Source organism: Leuresthes tenuis, unplaced genomic scaffold (genome assembly GCF_036924035.1).
Source record: "Leuresthes tenuis unplaced genomic scaffold, fLeuTen1.0.hap1 SCAF_21, whole genome shotgun sequence".
In the NCBI taxonomy this organism is placed as follows: Eukaryota; Metazoa; Chordata; class Actinopteri; order Atheriniformes; family Atherinopsidae; genus Leuresthes; species Leuresthes tenuis.
In genome coordinates, this window is record NW_027325375.1 from 12200889 (window position 1) to 12216323 (window position 15435).

At 41.5% G+C, this 15435-nt stretch overlaps 3 non-coding genes across 3 annotated transcripts; all 3 read right to left on the minus strand.

Moving 5' to 3' along the window:
• Nucleotides 1-2400: 2400 nt before the first annotated feature.
• LOC140280580 (U5 spliceosomal RNA) lies at nucleotides 2401-2514 on the minus strand. The gene has a single exon (XR_011909522.1). It is a non-coding gene; the product is annotated as a U5 spliceosomal RNA (small nuclear RNA).
• Nucleotides 2515-4785: 2271 nt separating this feature from the next.
• Nucleotides 4786-4969, minus strand: LOC140280465 (U2 spliceosomal RNA). Its single transcript, XR_011909431.1, has one exon. It is a non-coding gene; the product is annotated as a U2 spliceosomal RNA (small nuclear RNA).
• A 308-nt stretch (nucleotides 4970-5277) lies between these two features.
• On the minus strand, nucleotides 5278-5391 carry LOC140280664 (U5 spliceosomal RNA). Its single transcript, XR_011909600.1, has one exon. It is a non-coding gene; the product is annotated as a U5 spliceosomal RNA (small nuclear RNA).
• Between the last annotated feature and the right edge of the window lie 10044 nt (nucleotides 5392-15435).

Below are 15435 nucleotides of genomic sequence, written 5' to 3' on the forward strand. Positions count from 1 at the left end.
CGGGCATTCGAACCTTTTCTTACCCGCTTTTTACAAACTATGGTCAGACATTCACACCTTCTTGCAGCCGAACACTTCCGCTCTACCTTTTAGTGTTCTATGGGGTATTCACACCTTTTTTTTCACCGCATTTTATAGATTATGGTTGTAAATTCTCACCCACTCGTATCCGAAGACCTCTCCTCCTGCTTTGGTTAATATATAGTCGGGCATTCGAACCTTTTCTTACCCGCTTTTTACAAATTATGGTCGAACATTCACACCTACTTGCAGCCGAACACCTCCGCTCCCGCTTTTGATGGTGTATAGTCGGGCTTTCGAGCCTTTTCTTCCCCGGTTTTTACAAATTATGGTTGGACATTCAGACCTGGCAGCCGAAAACCTCCGCTCCCTCTTTTGATGGTGTATAGTCGGGCTTTCGAGCCTTTTCTTCCCCGGTTTTTACAAATTATGGTTGGACATTCAGACCTTGCAGCCGAAAACCTCCGCTCCCTCTTTTGATCATACATTGTCAGGCATTCGCACCTACTTGCAGCCGAATACTTCCGCTCCACCTTTTAGTGATGTATGGTTGGCATTTGCACCTTTTCTTACCCTTTCTTACCCTACTGATTGCTTAAGATGAAGTTGTTTTTTCTCAAACTACAACATTTTTTTAATTGTTGAAACTTGATTTGAAGTGGATAAATAAGGAGGACAAACAGTTTTAAGTCAGGCTGATAGAAGGAATTAATTTTATAGCAAAATCTGTATTTCGTCATATGTCGAGAGATGCTTATTGCTGAAGAAGTTCTTTCTCATTCTACAAAGTACAACGTTGTTTATCGTTGAAACTTGATTAGACATGAATAAATATGAAGGACAAAGCAGTCTTAACTTGGTTAGAGTTAAGGAATTCGTTTTATAGGAGAATCCGAATTCGTGCATAACACGTAAAATAGAGCTTATTTTCGGATTCCTGAAGAATGAGTCTGGTTCTTTCTCATAATACAAAGTTTGTTGTTTATTGTTGAAACTTCATCAGAAGTGAAGAAATAAATGAATGCCTATCAACAAATGTGGGATCTAAACTCTAGTGCTTCCTCTAAAATAATTTCCTTTCTCAATTCAGAAATGTGTGTGTGTAAGTCACAACACCCGTGACACCAAAACGGCTTTCTTTTCTCTCTTTTCTCTACACTCTGGACTGTGAGCACACACACCAAATCAGAAAGGCTTTTTTCTCTCTTTTCTACATTATGGACTGTGGGGACACAAAACCGCTCTCTCTTTTTTTTTTTGATTGTGTGCCAGGGCGTTGTCTCACGTATTAGATTATGCTTAAGATACGAATGGGTTTATCAGTCACATCAGAATCCATACATACTGATCCTCCCGTAATAAAATGGTCGGATCTTATCAAACACACTTTATTTCTTGTGACAATCAAGTCAGCGAAACAGCGTATACACGTCAAGACACTGAATCAAGTTTGCCATAAGAACTCATAAGTTTGGCAGTATTGCTCTGCCGTCAGCAATCATACACCCATTTTATTTTCGTGAGACATGTGCAGGCACCTGTTCATCTACTGTTCTATCACTATGAATTAGTTTATCTATTATCAATAAGGATACTTCTACAACTACTATCAAAGTATGTCCAGACTTCTTATGTTGTCAGTTGCTATATATGAATAAGTGGGTAGCTACTGACAAGCATTAAGCATGTCACACAGCCCAAACATATAACATTTCAGGACACACCACACAGTTAACAACCACAGTGAAGTGTCAAAGCCCAAACATGTAACATTCAACAGGACACTTACACAACACATTCAAATCAAACAGTCAGACAACATACAAGAACATATACCCCAGCCGGCATTGCTCCCTGCCTATTTTCCTACAGCTCACTATGTGTGCGCACACCTTTATTCACAAACTCTTCAACTTATACTCTTTTACCAAAGCTGCTACAGCTCGATTGGCCGAATACCCTTAGATCCTATTTCGGTGAATTTGACATCTGCCTTACATGTAACAGATTAGCGGTTTAGCAGTTTTAATTTAGTTTGAGTGAAGGAATTCATTTTATAGCAAAATCCGAAATCGTGAAGAACTCATGAAAGTAAGCTTATTCTCGGATTCCTGAAACTTTAGATTTGCTCTTTCTTTTACTGCAAAGTACAACGTTGGTTTTTTTTTTGTTTAAATCTTTCTAGACATGGTAAATATGAAGGACAAAGCAGTTTTAACATAGTTTGAGTGAAGGAATTCCTTTTATAGATAAAATCCCAAGAGTCTGCTGAGAAAAGAGAGTGAATGCGAAGTAGACTTTAACACGGCTCTGGGAGCGAAGTCAGAGAAGTCACTCTGCACAGTAACAAGATTTCTTTTGCACAGACAGAAAGGGCTTCACCCGCAAAGGTAAAGCCTGCCAAAAATAGAAACAACTCATTAGTGCTGCTCTCCACAGAAGTCTTTAGTAAAAGGCGAAAGACTTGTACGTTATGAAGAGAAACCAGAGTACGATTATCCGTCACTGCGGGAGCAGGGCATCAGGCTAGTTGGCATAGCCACCTTCCCCATGGTGAGCTTTGCTTGGTTGAGACGCTTGCCCCCCCCACCCTTGCTCCTCGGCTGACCAAGTAGGAACAATCGTGCCCTATTCGATGGCTGCCTTGTCTTTTACTCTGTGCAAAAGACAAGGCAGCAACAAAAACACCACGGGAAAACCGTAGTGAGGCTTTGTTCTGACCGCTCATTCGGTGTCGCGTTTCTTTCAAGCAATTCTCCCGGTTAGCCCGCACTCGGCTCGCTCCCAGAGCCGTGTTAAAGTCTACTTCGCATTCACTCTCTTTTCTCAGCAGACTCTTGGGATTTTATCAATAAAATGAATTCCTTCACTCAAACTATGTTAAAACTGCTTTGTCCTTCATATTTACCATGTCTTGAAAGATTTAAACAAAAAAACCAACGTTGTACTTTGCAGTAAAAGAAATAGCAAATCTAAAGTTTCAGGAATCCGAGAATAAGCTTACTTTCATGAGTTCTTCACGATTTCGGATTTTGCTATAAAATGAATTCCTTCACTCAAACTAAATTAAAACTGCTAAACCGCTAATCTGTTACATGTAAGGCAGATGTCAAATTCACCGAATTAGGATTATTCGGTATTCGGCCAATCGAGCTGTAGCAGCTTCGGTAAAAGAGTATAAGTTGAAGAGTTTGTGAATAAAGGTGTGCGCACACATAGTGAGCTGTAGGAAAATAGGCAGGGAGCAATGCCGGCTGGGGTATATGTTCTTGTATGTTGTCTGACTGTTTGATTTGAATGTGTTGTGTAAGTGTCCTGTTGAATGTTACATGTTTGGGCTTTGACACACTTCACTGTGGTTGTTAACTGTGTGGTGTGTCCTGAAATGTTATATGTTTGGGCTGTGTGACATGCTTAATGCTTGTCAGTAGCTACCCACTTATTCATATATAGCAACTGACAACGTAAGAAGTCCGGACATACTTTGATAGAGTAGTTGTAGAAGTATCCTTATTGATAATAGATAAACTAATTCATAGTGATAGAACAGTAGATGAACAGGTGCCTGCACATGTCTCACGAAAATAAAATGGATGTATGATTGCTGACGGCAGAGCAATACTGCCAAACTTATGAGTTCTTGTGGCAAACTTGATTCAGTGTCTTGACGTGTATACGCTGTTTCGCTGACTTGATTGTCACAAGAAACAAAGTGTGTTTGATAAGATCCGACCATTTTATTACGGGAGGATCAGTATGTATGGATTCTGATGTGACTGATAAACCCATTCGTATCTTAAGCACAATCTAATACGTCAGACAACGCCCTGGCACACGATAAAAAAAAAAAGAGAGAGCGGTTTTGTGTCCCCACAGTCCATAATGTAGGAAAGAGAGAAAAAACCCTTTCTGATTTCGTGTGTGTGCTCATAGTGCAGAGTGTAGAGAAAAGAAAGCCGTTTTGGTGTCACGGGTGTTGTGACTTACACACACACATTTCTAAATTGAGAAAGGAAATTATTTTAGAGGAAGCACTAGAGTTTAGATCCCACATTTGTTGATAGGCATTCATTTATTTCTTCACTTCTGATAAAAATGATAAGACTGACCTAAAGAATTGGAGGCCCATCACACTTTTAAACTTTGACTGTAAACTTTTTAGCAAGGTTTTAACGACACGGATGTCCTCTGTTTTAGAGGAGGTAATTCACCCAGACCAGGCTTGTGCCATCTCAGAGAGACAACTCACCGACAGCCTCGTACTGATTCGAGACATCATTGATTACGCTAGAGACAGATACACCCGGCTTGTCATCTTAAATTTAGACTTTGAAAAAGCTTTTGATCGGGTCTCGCATCAATATCTCTTTCAGGTGTTGCAGCCATCGAATAGGGCCCGATTGTTCCTACTTGGTGAGATTTGCTTGGTTGAGACGCTTTCTCCCCCCCCTTGCTCCTCGGCTGACCAAGTAGGAACAATTGGGCCCTATTCGATGGCTGCCTTGTCTTTTACTCTGTGCAAAAGACAAGGCAGCCACAAACACCACGGGAACACCGTATTGAGGCTTTGTTCTGACCACTCATTCGGTGTCGCGTTTCTTTCAAGCAATTCTCCCGGTTAGCCCACACTCGGCTCGCTCCCAGAGCTGTGTTAAAGTCTACTTCGCATTCACTCTCTTTTCTCAGCAGATTAAAAGAAAGTTTCATCTTGGGCTCCCTGAAACTTCCATCCTGCACCGCTGTTTGCTTTTTCACAAGAGCAGAGAAGAGCGCACCGTTCCCAGCGGCACTGCAGTACTGGGTCAATGCTTGGAGTGAACGGAGCAAGCTTCTTTTTCAACTCCTATTCTTAAAAATCCATTTAATATGTAGTCCTCGTATAGAGGACATATTAAACTGATAAGAACAGATACTACACTTGATCTTAGCCAAAAGGCCGAGAAGCGATAACTGTCCACTGTTTCAGGTCCGAGGGCCCTTGCTGGCACAATGCGCACTTGTAGCAGTGTTCTTTTTATGGCCATAGGTGGCCAGAGTGTCACGTTGCACCTCCGCCCACCCGCTGCACTGAGCACTCTTCAGCCCTTTTAAATGGTATAACTTTGCACTCCCGCATGCTCCAGCAAGCACCATTCAAGCAACAACTTTGCACTCCAGCTTCGAACATCGGCACAATCGCAACAAGTAAGGCGACTCTACTCAGAGAAGTCACTCTGCACAGTAACAAGATTTCTTTTGAACAGACAGAAAGGGCTTCACCCGCAAAGGTAAAGCCTGCCAAAAATAGAAACAACTCATTAGTGCTGCTCTCCACGAAAGTCTTTAGTAAAAGGCGAAAGACTTGTATGTTATGAAGAGAAACCAGAGTACGATTATCCGTCACTGCGGGAGCAGGGCATCAGGCTAGTTGCCATAGCCACCTTCCCCATGGTGAGCGTTGCTTGGTTGAAACGCTTGCCCCTGTGCAATCGACAAGGCAGCAACAAAAACACCACGGGAACACCGTATTGAGGCTTTGTTCTGACCGCTCATTCGGTGTCGCGTTTCTTTCAAGCAATTCTCCCGGTTAGCCCACACTCGGCTCGCTCCCAGAGCCGTGTTAAAGTCTACTTCGCATTCACTCTCTTTTCTCAGCAGACTCTTGGGATTTTATCTATAAAATGAATTCCTTCACTCAAACTATGTTAAAACTGCTTTGTCCTTCATATTTACCATGTCTAGAAAGATTTAAACAAAAAAAAAAACAACGTTGTACTTTGCAGTAAAAGAAAGAGCAAATCTAAAGTTTCAGGAATCCGAGAATAAGCTTACTTTCATGAGTTCTTCAAGATTTCGGATTTTGCTATAAAATGAATTCCTTCACTCAAACTAAATTAAAACTGCTAAACCGCTAATCTGTTACATGTAAGGCAGATGTCAAATTCACCGAAATAGGATCTAAGGGTATTCGGCCAATCGAGCTGTAGCAGCTTTGGTAAAAGAGTATAAGTTGAAGAGTTTGTGAATAAAGGTGTGCGCACACATAGTGAGCTGTAGGAAAATAGGCAGGGAGCAATGCCGGCTGGGGTATATGTTCTTGTATGTTGTCTGACTGTTTGATTTGAATGTGTTGTGTAAGTGTCCTGTTGAATGTTACATGTTTGGGCTTTGACACTTCACTGTGGTTGTTAACTGTGTGGTGTGTCCTGAAATGTTATATGTTTGGGCTGTGTGACATGCTTAATGCTTGTCAGTAGCTACCCACTTATTCATATATAGCAACTGACAACATAAGAAGTCTGGACATACTTTGATAGTAGTTGTAGAAGTATCCTTATTGATAATAGATAAACTAATTCATAGTGATAGAACAGTAGATGAACAGGTGCCTGCACATGTCTCACGAAAATAAAATGGGTGTATGATTGCTGACGGCAGAGCAATACTGCCAAACTTATGAGTTCTTGTGGCAAACTTGATTCAGTGTCTTGACGTGTATACGCTGTTTCGCTGACTTGATTGTCACAAGAAACAAAGTGTGTTTGATAAGATCCGACCATTTTATTACGGGAGGATCAGTATGTATGGATTCTGATGTGACTGATAAACCCATTCGTATTGTAAGCATAATCTAATACGTGAGACAACGCCCTGGCACACAATCAAAAAAAAAAAAAAGAGAGAGCGGTTTTGTGTCCCCACAGTCCATAATGTAGAAAAGAGAGAAAAAAGCCTTTCTGATTTGGTGTGTGTGCTCACAGTGCAGAGTGTAGAGAAAAGAGAGAAAAGAAAGCCGTTTTGGTGTCACGGGTGTTGTGACTTACACACACACATTTCTGAATTGAGAAAGGAAATTATTTTAGAGGAAGCACTAGAGTTTAGATCCCACATTTGTTGATAGGCATTCATTTATTTCTTCACTTCTGATGAAGTTTCAACAATAAACAACAAACTTTGTATTATGAGAAAGAACCAGACTCATTCTTCAGGAATCCGAAAATAAGCTCTATTTTACGAGTTATGCACGAATTCGGATTCTCCTATAAAACGAATTCCTTAACTCTAACCAAGTTAAGACTGCTTTGTCCTTCATATTCATTCATGTCTAATCAAGTTTCAACGATAAACAACGTTGTACTTTGTAGAATGAGAAAGAACTTCTTCAGCAATAAGCATCTCTCGACATATGACGAAATACAGATTTTGCTATAAAATTAATTCCTTCTATCAGCCTGACTTAAAACTGTTTGTCCTCCTTATTTATCCACTTCAAATCAAGTTTCAACAATTAAAAAAATGTTGTAGTTTGAGAAAAAACAACTTCATCTTAAGCAATCAGTAGGGTAAGAAAGGGTAAGAAAAGGTGCAAATGCTTACCATACATCACTAAAAGGTGGAGCGGAAGTATTCGGCTGCAAGTAGGTGCGAATGCCTGACAATGTATGATCAAAAGAGGGAGCGGAGGTTTTCGGCTGCAAGGTCTGAATGTCCAAACATAATTTGTAAAAACCGGGGAAGAAAAGGCTCGAAAGCCCGACTATACACCATCAAAAGCGGGAGCGGAGGTGTTCGGCTGCAAGTAGGTGTGAATGTTCGACCATAATTTGTAAAAAGCGGGTAAGAAAAGGTTCGAATGCCCGACTATATATTAACCAAAGCAGGAGGAGAGGTCTTCGGATACGAGTGGGTGAGAATTTACAACCATAATCTATAAAATGCGGTGAAAAAAAAGGTGTGAATACCCCATAGAACACTAAAAGGTAGAGCGGAAGTGTTCGGCTGCAAGAAGGTGTGAATGTCTGACCATAGTTTGTAAAAACCGGGGAAGAAAAGGCTCGAAAGCCCGACTATACACCATCAAAAGCTGGAGCGGAGGTGTTCAGCTGCAAGAAGGTCTGAATGTCCATCAATAATTGCTAGAAAACATGGAAGAGAATTTTCGAATATCAAACCGCACATGATCATAAGCGGGAGAGGAGGTGTTCAAATGCAAGAAGGTGTGAATGTCCACCCATAATTACTGCAAAATGGGTAAGAAAAGGTACGAATGCCCAACCATACATGATCCTAACAGGGAGCGGAGGTTTTTGGCTGCGACAAGGTGTGTATGTACACCCATAATTAATGAAAAGGGGGCAACAAGTAGGTTTGAATACCCATCATCAAAAGCAGGAGTGGATGTGTTCGGCTAAAAGAAGGTTTGAATGTCTGACCATAGTTTGTAAAAAGCGGGTAAGAAAAGGTTCGAATGCCCGAACATACACCATCAAAGGAGGGAGCGGAGGTGTTCCGCTGTAAGAAGGTGTGAATGTCCAACCATAATTGGCAAAAAGCAGGTAAGAAAAGGTTAAAATACCCTATTGTACACAATCAATAGCGGGAGCAGAGTTGTTCCGCTACTAAAAGGTGTGAAAGTCCGACCATGAATTGTAAAAAGCGGGTAAGAAAAGGTGCGAATGCCCGACAATGTATGATCAAAAAAGGGAGCGGAGGTTTTCGGCTGAAAGAAGGTCTGAATGTCCATCCATAATTTGTAAAAATCGGGGAAGAAAAGGCTCGAAAGCCCGACTATACACCATCAACAGCTGGAGCGGAGGTGTTCAGCTGCAAGAAGGTCTGAATGTCCATCAATAATTGCTAGAAAACATGGAAGAGAATTTTCGAATATCAAACCGCACATGATCATAAGCGGGAGAGGAGGTGTTCAAATGCAAGAAGGTGTGAATGTCCACCCATAATTACTGCAAAATGGGTAAGAAAAGGTACGAATGCCCAACCACACATGATCCTAACAGGGAGCGGAGGTGTGTGGCTGCAACAAGATGTGTATGTACACCCATAATTAATGAAAAGCGGGCAACAAGTAGGTTTGAATACCCATCATCAAAAGCAGGAGTGGATGTGTTCGGCTACAAGGTTTTAATGTCCGACCATAGATTGTAAAAAACGGGTAAGAAAAGGTTCGAAGGCCCGAACATACACTATCAAAAGAGGGAGCGGAGGTGTTCCACTGTAAGAAGGTGTGAATGTCTGACCATAGTTGGTAAAAAGCGGGTAAGAAAAGGTGAAAATACCCGACTGTACACAATCAATAGCGGGAGCAGAGTTGTTCAGCTACTAAAAGGTGTGAAAGTCAGACCCTGGTTTGTAAAAAGCGGGTAAGAGAAGGTGCGAATGCCCGACAATGTATGATCAAAAGAGGGAGCGGAGGTTTTCGGCTGCAAGAAGGTCTGAATGTCCAACAATAATTTTGTAAAAACCGGGGAAGAAAAGGCTCGAAAGCCCGACTATACATCATCAAAAGCGGGAGCGGAGGTGTTCAGCTGCAAGAAGGTGTGAATGTCCGACCATAGTTTGTAAAAAATGGGTAAGAAAAGGTGCGAATGCTCAACCATACATCATCAAAAGCAGGAGTGGATGTGTTCGGCTAAAAGAAGGTTTGAATGTCCGACCGTAGTTCGTAAAATGCGGGTAAGAAAAGGTTCGAATGCCCGAACATACACCATCAAAAGAGGGAGCGGAGGTGTTCCGCTGTAAGACGGTGTGAATGTCCAACAATAGTTGGTATAAAGCAGGTCAGAAAAGGTTAAAATATCCGACTGTACACAATCAATAGCGGGAGCGGAGTTGTTCGGCTACAAGAAGGTGTGAAAGTCCGACCATGGTTTGTAAAAAGTGGGTAAGAAAAGGTTCGAATGCCCGAATATATACCATCAAAAGCGGAAGCGGAGGTGTTCGGCTGCAAGAAGGTGTGAATGTCCGACCAAAGTTTGTAAAAAGCAGTGAAGAAAAGTTTCGAATATCCAACCAAACATAATCAAAAGCAGGAGCGGAAGTGTTCGGCTGTGAGTAGGTGTGAATGTCAAACCATAATTGCTGAAAAATGTGTTAGCAAAGACTAGAATGCCGGACCATACATCATCAAAAGCGGGAAAAGTGGTGTTCGGCTGCAAGTAGGTGTGAATGTCCAGCCATAATTACTCACAAACCGGTAAGAAAAGGTAGTATTGCCAGACCATACATTATCAAAACAGGGAGCGGAGGTTCAGCTGCAAGGTGTTAATGTCTGACTATAGTTTGTAAAAAGCGGGTAAGACAAGGTGCGAATGCCCAACAATGTATGATCAAAAGAGAGAGCGGAGGTGTTCGGCTGCAAGGTCTGAATGTCCAACCATAATTTGTAAAAACCGGGTAAGAAAAGGCTCGAAAGCCCGACTATACATCATCAAAAGCGGGAGCGGAGGTGTTCAGCTGCAAGAAGGTGTGAATGTTCGACTAAAGTTTGTAAAAAGCTGGTAAGACAAGGAGCGATGTCCCGACATTGTATGATCAAAAGCGGGAGCGGAGGTGTCCAGCTGTGAGTAGGTGTGAATGTCCGACCATAATTGCTGAAAAATGTGTTAGAAAAGGTAAGAATACTGGACCATACATCATCAAAAGCGGGAGAGGTGGTGTTCGGCTGCAAGAAGGTGTGAAAGTCTGACAATGGTTTGTAAAAAGCGGGTAAAAAAAGGTTCAAATGCCCGAATATACATCATCAAAAGCGGAAGCGGAGGTGTTCGGATGCAAGAAGGTGTGAACGTCCGACCAAAGTTTGTAAAAAGCAGTGAAAAGCGAGAAAAAGCATTTCGTGAGTTCTGCATTATTTGGGATTTTGCTTATAAAATGCATTACTTCACTTAAACTATGTTAAAACTGATTTGTCCTTCATATTTACCATGTCTAGAAATATTTAAACAAAAAAACAACGTTGTACTTTGCAGTAAAAGAAAGAGCAAATCTAAAGTTTCAGGAATCCGAGTATAAGCCTGCTTTCATGAGTTCTGCACGATTTCGGATTTTGCTATAAAATGAATTGCTTTGCTCAAACCAAGTTAAAACTGCTTTGTCCTTCCATATTCATCAATGTCTAGATCGACTTCAACAAAGAAAAACATTGGACTTTGCAGTAGAAGAAGTTGAAATCTTTCTACACATTGATAAATATGAAGGACAAAGCAGTTCCCACTTGCCCATAAGAAAATAAGCTTATTCTCGGATTCCTGATCCTTCAGTGTTGCTCTTTCTTCTACTGCAAAATACAATGTTGTTCTTTGTTGAAGTCGATCTAGACATTGATAAATATGAAGGAATAAGCAGTTTTAACTTGGTTTGAGTGAATTAATTCATTTTATACATAAAATCCGAAATCGGGCAGAACTCATGAAAATAAGCTTATTCTCGGATTCCTAAAACTTTTGATTGGCTCTTTCTTTTACTGCAAAGTACAACGTTGTTTTTTTTGTTTAAATATATCGAGACATTGATAAAAATGAAGGTAAAAGCCGTTTTAACATAGTTTGAGTGAAGGAATTGATTTTATAGATAAAATCCCAAATCATGCAGAACTCCTCAAAAGGGGCGTATGGCTTAATCACAAGTGTGGTTCTTTCTCATTCAGGGTAGTATGAGGAAGTTTATGCTTGAAATATATGTAGAAATGGGTACATATGAAGGACAAAGCAGTGTTAACTTAGTTTGAGTGAATGAATTCATTTTATACATAAAATCCCAAATCATGCAGAACGTATGAAAAGAAGCTTATTCTCGGATTCCTTTTGATTTGCTCTTACTTTTATTGCAAAGTACGTTGTTTTTTTGTTTAAATCTATCGAGACATTGATATATATGAAGGTAAAAGCCGTTTTAACATAGTTTGAGTGAAGGAATTAATTTTATAGATAAAATCCCAAATCATGCAGAACTCCTCAAAAGGGAGGTATGGCTTAATCACAAGTGTGGCTCTTTCTCATTCAGGGTAATATGAGGAAGTTTATGCTTGAAATATATGTAGAAATGGGTACATATGAAGGACAAAGCAGTGTTAACTTAGTTTGCGTGAAGAAATTCATTTTATACATAAAATCCGAAATCGTGCAGAACTCATGAAAATAAGCTTATTCTCGGATTCCTAAAACTTTTGATTTGCACTTTCTTTTACTGCAAAGTACAACGTTGTTTTTTGTTGAAATCTATCTAGACATTGATTACATTCACACCTACTTGCAGTCGAACACCTTCTCATCCACTTATGATCATGTGCGGTTGGGCTTTCGCACCTTTTCTTACCCATTTTTCAGTAATTATGGGTGGACATTCAGACCTTCTTGCAGCCGAAAACCTCCGCTCCTCTTTTGATCATACATTGTCGGGCATTCACACCTTGTCTTACCCGCTTTTTACAAACTTTAGTTTGACATTCAAACCTTCTTGCAGCTGAACCACCTCCGCTCCCTGTTTTGATCATATATGGTCTGGCAATAGTACCTTTTCTTACCCGTTTGTGAGTAATTATGGCTGGACATTCACACCTTCTTGCAGCCGAACACAACCTCTCCCGCTTTTGATGATATATGGTCCGGCCTTCTTACCTTTTCTAACACATTTTTCAGCAATTATGGTCGGACATTCACACCTACTCACAGACGAACACCTCCGCTCCCACATTTGATGGTGTATAGTCGGGCATTCTCACCCTTTCTCATCAGCTTTTTGCAAATTATGATCTGATATTCACACCTACTTGAAGTCGAACAGCTCTTCTCCCGCTTTTGATTATGTTTGGTTGGATATTCGAACATTTTCTTAATGCTTTTTACAAACTTTGGTTGGACGTTCACACCGTCTTGCAGCCGAACACCTCCGCTTCCGCTTTTGATGGTGTATAGTCGGGCATTCGAGCCTTTTCTTACCCACCTATTACTTACTATGGTTGGACATTCAAACCTTCTTGTAGCCGAACACATCCGCTCCTGCTTTTGATGATGTATGATTTGGCATTCGCACCTTTTCTTACCCATTTTTCAGTAATTATTGGTCGGACATTCAGACCTTCTTGCACCTGAACACCTCTGCTCCCGCTTTTGATGGTGTAAAGTCCGGCTTTCAAGCCTTTTCTTCCCCGATTTTTACAAATTATGGTTGGACATTCAGACCTTGCAGCCGAAAACCTCCGCTCCCTCTTTTGATCATACATTGTCGGGCATTCGCCCCTTGTCTTACACGGTTTTTACAAACTTTAGTCAGACATTCACACCTTGCAGCTGAACCACCTCCATTCCCTGTTTTGATCATGTGTGGTCTGGAAATACTACCTTTTCTTCCCCCGTTTGTGAGTAATTATGGCTGGACATTCACACCTACTTGCAGCCGAAAAACCACCTCTCCCGCTTTTGATGATGTATTGTCCGGCATTCTAGTCTTTTCTATCACATTTTTCAGCAATTATGATCTGACATTCACACCTACTTGCAGTCGAACAGCTCTGCTCCCGCTTTTGATTATGTTCGGTTGGATATTCAAACCTTTTCTTAACTGCTTTTTTACAAACTTTGGTCGGACGTTCACACCTTCTTGCAGCCGAACACCTACACTTCCGGTTTTGATAGTGTATATTCGGGCATACGAACCTTTTCTTACCCGCTTTTTACAAACCATGGTCGGACTTTCACACCTTTTAGTAGCCGAACAACTCCGCTCCCGCTATTGATTGTGTACAGTCGGGTATTTTAACCTTTTCTTACCCGCTTTTTACCAACTATGGTCGGACATTCACACCGTCTTACAGCGGAACACCTCTGCTCCCGCTTTTGATGGTGTATAGTCGGGCATTCGAACCTTTTCTTACCCGCTTTTTACAAACTATGGTGGGACATTCAAACCTTCTTGTATCCGAAAACCTCCGCTCTCTCTTTTGATCATACATTGTCGGACATTCGCACCTTTTCTTACCCGCTTTTTACAAACCATGGTCGGACTTTCACACCCTCTTGTAGCCGAACACATCCGCTCCCGCTATTCATTGTGTACAGTCGGGTATTTTTCTTACCCGCTTTTTACCAACTATGGTCGGACATTCACACCTTCGTACAGCGGAACACCTCCGCTCCCTGTTTTGATTATGTATGGTTTGACATTCGCACCTTCTCTCACCCGCCTTTTACTATGGTCGGCTATTCACAGCTTCCTCTCCACCATACTTGTATGGTGGGATATTCACACCCACCTGCATCCGAAGACCTCCGCCCCCACTTTTGTTGATATTTAGTCGGTCATTCGCACCTTACCCGCTTTTGGCAAACTATGGCCTTTTTGCAGCCAAACACCTCTGATCTCGCTTTTGATGATGTAAGGTTGGGCATTCAGACCTTGCTTCACCTGCTTTTCACCAAATATAGTCGGACATTCACACCCACTTGCATCCGAAGACCTCCGCCCCAAATTTTGTTGATATTTAGTCGGACATTCGCACCTTACCCGCTTTTGGCAAACTATGGCCTTCTTGCAGCCAAACACCTCTGATCTCGCTTTTGATGATGTAAGGTTGGGCATTCAGACCTTGCTTCACCTGCTTTTCACCAAATATAGTCGGACATTCACACATTCTTGCAGCCGAACACTTCCGCTCCACCTTTTAGTGTTCTATCACACCTTTTTTTCACCGCATTTTATACATTATGGTTGGAAATTTTCAACCACTCTCATCCGAAGACCTCTCCTCCCGCTTTTGTTAATATATTTGAACTTTAGTCGTGCATTCAAACCTTCTTGCTGCTGAACCACCTCCGCTCCCTGTTTTGATCATATATGGTCTGGCAATACTACCTTTTCTTACCCGTTTGTGAGTAATTATGGCTGGACATTCACACCTACTTGCAGCCGAACACAACCTCTCTCCCTTTTGATGATGTATGGACCGGCATTCTTACCTTTTCTAACACATTTTTCAGCAATTATGGTCGGAGATTCACACCTACTCACAGCCGAACAACTCCGCTCCCGCATTTGATGGTGTATAGTCGGGCATTCTCACCCTTTCTCATCAGCTTTTTGCAAATTATGATCTGACATTCACACCTACTTGCAGTCGAACAGCTCTGCTCCCGCTTTTGATTATGTATGGTTGGATATTCGAACCTTTTCTTAACTGCTTTTTACAAACTTTGGTTGGACGTTCACACCTTCTTGTAGCCGAACACATGCACTCCTGCTTTTGATGATGTATGGTTGGGCATTCGCACCTTTTTTTTTACCCATTTTTCAGGTATTATGGGTGGACATTCACACCTTCTTGCAGCTGAACACCACCTCTCCCGATTTTGATTATGTATGGACCGGCATTTTTACCTTTTCTAACACATTTTTCAGCAATTATGGTTGGAGATTCACACCTACTCACAGCCGAACAACTCCGCTTCCGCTTTTGATGGTGTATATTCGGGCATACGAACCTTTTCTTACCCGCTTTTTACAAACCAAGGTCGGACTTTCACACCTTCTCTTCGCTGAACAACTCCGCTCCCTCTTTTGATTGTGTACAGTCGGGTAATTTAACCTTTTCTTACCCGCTTTTTACCATCTATGATCTGACATTCACACCGTCTTACAGCGGAACAC